The sequence below is a fragment of the Alligator sinensis genome, unplaced genomic scaffold (assembly GCF_000455745.1).
Source record: "Alligator sinensis unplaced genomic scaffold, ASM45574v1 scaffold301_1, whole genome shotgun sequence".
NCBI classification, from domain to species: Eukaryota; Metazoa; Chordata; order Crocodylia; family Alligatoridae; genus Alligator; species Alligator sinensis.
In genome coordinates this window covers 363,696-367,633 of record NW_005842035.1, presented here as the reverse complement: position 1 = coordinate 367,633, position 3,938 = coordinate 363,696, and the positions used below count along the sequence as shown (strand labels likewise).

General features: G+C 52.0%; 1 long non-coding RNA gene across 1 annotated transcript; it reads left to right on the top strand.

The window, feature by feature from the left end:
• The first annotated feature begins 1,048 nt into the window (after positions 1 to 1,048).
• On the top strand, positions 1,049 to 3,639 carry LOC112550098. Its single transcript, XR_003093763.1, has 3 exons — positions 1,049 to 1,436; positions 1,917 to 2,152; positions 3,475 to 3,639. It is a non-coding gene; the product is annotated as an uncharacterized LOC112550098 (long non-coding RNA).
• The last annotated feature ends 299 nt before the right edge of the window (positions 3,640 to 3,938 follow it).

The window sequence follows — 3,938 nt, the reverse complement described above, 5'->3', positions numbered from 1 at the left end:
GTGCAGGTGAGGCTCGCATGCTTTGTGCAGGACGTGGGGCATTGTGGATCCTTGTGCTCGTGTCTGATCACCTTCACATCCCAAGGCAGGGAGTCCCACCTGCCCCCTCAGTCAGTGGCTATATGGCAGAGCTAATGTCTGGGCTAGAGGAAGAAATCCAGTCTTGAAGGGATGGAGACTCACTTTTGGGTCCCACCAACCCTATGCCCAGGTACTAAGTTGCACGTGGGTAAGTACGAATACCCAACGCATGTATTGCACCTTCACTCAAAGATCCCAAGCAGTACAAAGACCAGTGTTTGGGGTTTTTTAATTAGCCCTGAAGTTTTAAGGCCAGAAAGGATCATCGTCATTGTTGAGCCTGACCTCCTGACTCCACCCGGAGGGTCAGGTTGCTTTGGGAGGATGGGGGCCTGTCGGCATCATCACAGGACAGGAAGCATCTGGTGCACCGTGATGTCGATGCTCATCACTGGAGACTGTGAACGGTGAGTAACGGTAACTCTAGCCTCCACGCTGCTCAGGCCAGGAAAGGTGATGGGATGTTTGGGCCTTGTCTATCTTGCCTCCATGCCATGCACCCGGGAGCTCTGCTGTTGCACACCCAGCTCTCTCCTTCCTGCTCTTGCCAGATGCTGGACAGGCAACTCAACACGCACCACCAACGACCCCCAAGGGGGAAGCCGTGAGTACACTCTTGGCAGTGATGCTGCCTTGTGTCTTGGGATTTTGCAAGTGTGAGGTGGAAGGACATCTTCCCAGGGGCACTTTCCCCTCGACGGAGGTGGTAAGGACATAAGAAGTGCCCGACTGGGTCAGATGTATCTCCAGCAGGGGCAGGGGCAGGGGTGGCTGCCTTAGAGGGAAAGCATTGAACCAGATATCTCTGGAGTGCCATTACCCTCCCTGGCATCCGCTATTATAGGTCTAGAGATGCCAGAGGAAACATCTCCAACCGGTCTGTGCTGCCAGCAGGCCATTGCTGCCTGCAGGGGGTCAGGGTTTTGATTTTTCCTCACTTCTGGAAGCCGTCGAGCCCTGTTCACCCTCCTCTTCAGCATCCTCACTCTGCCACTAGACATGAGCTAAAGGATATGACTCTGTATACGGCAGCTCTTATGGCCCTAGTGCAAACTTGAGGTACCAATAGCTCCCTTCCCTCTGCCAAGTGGGTTCTGCTTCCCCAGCAAGCTAGAAAAAGAGCTGAAATTATGAATTTATGAATGGCCTACAATTTTTCAGGTTATCTCTCCCTGTACGTCGCATCTGAGCTAAATACCAGCCCCGTGGCAAGGCAGCTGAATGACATGTTTGCACTTAGGCAGTGATTCATGAACTGACCCCCAGAGGAAACCATCAGGAACACGCTCCGTCACGCTCCCTCTGGAGGAAAGCTCGTGTTTCTTTTCCTCTTCCCATGGCACCGCAAGACCTTGGTGAGTTTAAAGAAAGAACGGGCGCAGAATGCACAAATAAGTTAATGAAGGGCGGCTTCTTTTTTAGTGTGATGATGTTGAGGGTGAGGGAAACTTTATCTTTTCATCCAAGTCAGGGCTTTCTTTAGTGTCCCTCCCTGCAGCACTGAGGAATTGAGCTTGCCTATCTAGTTTAGTGTCTCATGGGTGATTCTGCGGCTTCCCCCAGGTAATTTATTCCAGTGTTTAACAAGCCTTGCAGTTAGGAAGCTTTTCCTAGCATCTAACCTAAATCCCCTTTGTTGCAGTTTAAGCCCATTACGTCTTGCCCTGTCCCTGGTGGGAAGGGGGGACCGTGGAAGTGGAAAAGAAGCTGATAGCTGAAGTGACTGCACAGCTTTGCCATGCTAGCTTAAGCTCAGGTGCTGGCAGTGTTCACTTGAAATAATGCTTTATGTTGGCTTTCTGTTTCCTTCTTGGCCTACTTTGGGCTGAATGAAGATGCCAGAGGCTGTCTTCACCAAATGCAGAGAAATAGGCTTTGGGTTAGGCTGTAAGGGCCTCATCTTCTACCCATCGATGCCAATGGGAAACCTCTCACTGGCTTCTGGAGCTACTGGGGCAGGTCCTGAACAACTACCCAAGGACAAGACTAAGGCCAGAATGATCAGCTTGGTGGTTTTAAAAGGGCAGCCAAAGGATGCATCTCTGCAGTGTGTTTCCCAGCCCAGACCAAGGTGGGCACTTCCCGGTCAGCCACCTGGAAGTTTCATTACTGGTTGTTCCTGCTGCAGATCCCATGGTGTTTCTAGCCTCCATCTCCCCCCACGGGAGCAGTCTGTTGGCTTTTCCAACAGTGAAGTCTCATAGGCTCTGGAGTAGTTTTCCTAGGGGAGATTCATTGCATGAGTGACCAGCTTGGACAATGTGCTGGCAGGCATACCGCCCTGTACGTGAGCTCCAGACCTATGAAAATGTGGGTGCGGAGCCCAGGTCTGCTACCGATTTACCGTGATCACGAATAAATCATGCTAGAGGGTCCATAGAGGCATGCAGGGGGGGCAGCCCAAGCTGGTTGCTAGACCTTGCCACTGATTGGCTGAGAGGGGTGCCTGTTATGTGGTCCTGTCCCTCTCCAGCAATTGGTGAGGGGAATGGCTGCATGATGGACATGGCTCCCAGATAATCAGCAGCAAGGGGCAGGGCAGTATGATGGACAGCCCTCAGAGCCAATCAGTGATGAGGGGGAGGGGCCTGCCCTGCGGGGGGAGGCCACAATCTCCCTATGAAATTGGCTGGCCACCTCCCTGAGTTAGGTAGACCCCTAAACATGAGTGTCCACATATTACGGCTCATTAACAAATGCTAAGTGCCCTCTAGGCATCTTAAAGTTAGGCCACTTTGGGTGAGGGTTATCTTTGACCCGTGCTACCAAGCTCGAGTTACCTTGACTTTTGGCTGCTCCATTGAGGGGAAGTTGTAGAGGGTGGAGGTGGGGAGTGGGTAGGCTTGGCAGCCCCCCATGAGTCTGGACTGGGCCTTTGATGGGCCCTGATGCTACTGGGGAGTTGCTGGGAGGGCTGGTGGGTGAGTGGGAAACCACAGGCCCCAGCAGGGACGGTGTGGGCTCGGTCTAGGCATGCAGGGGCAGTATGGGCTACAAAGAGCAGACAGGGAGAAGGGACCCATCCAGCCACTGCTACCACTCTCTGGGCTGAGCCCAGCCCCTGAAGTGGGGCAGGAGCTTCCCTGCAGGTGATTTGGGAGCCAGGGAGAGCTGGGATGAGCGAGGCCCTGATCCATACCAGCAGGGAGTGATGCAGGCCAGTGGGGCCTGATCCTGGAGGCTCTATTAGGCACATAGTAGACTTGGCAGCTCCTAGCTGTGCCCCTGCTCCCCAGTCCTCCAATAGCAGGTCAGAGCTGTGCACATTAGGGTATTAACCCTGATATCACTCAACTGCTCACAGCACGTGCTAACTTTAGCACTGGCTAACATCCATTAGATTTAGCACGTGCTAATTGTAATGATGAATAACAATGCCCTTATGACTTTCAGAGGTGCCAAGCTTCGAAAATCAGGCAACATATTTAAGCAGTTTATTTACGCCCCTGAGGACTCTGGCTTGGAAAATAACTGTGAGAGTCTGTAGTGAGACAGGGACTGAAGGCAAGTGCTGCCATCCCACCTGACTTCTCACCTCGCTCCTAGATGCCCACCTTCAGGAGATGGTATTGCCAGGCACTGTGGCAGCTGGACCCTGCTGCCGTATAAGTCCTGTTTCATTAAATGCTTGTGGATTGAATGCAAATGAAATGAAAATGGTGTCTTCTCTTGCATGTTATTTTAAAAAAGCTGCTTTGGAAACCTCCACATCTCGATATACAAAGGGATTTGAACACTCAGTCTGGTTGGGTAGCTGCTTCTGTAGGAACACAGACACATCTCTTATTGTAAGAGAATTGTCTGGCTTCTGAAGCAGCTGAAATCACTCTGGATCATAATTTAGCACAGCCAGATGG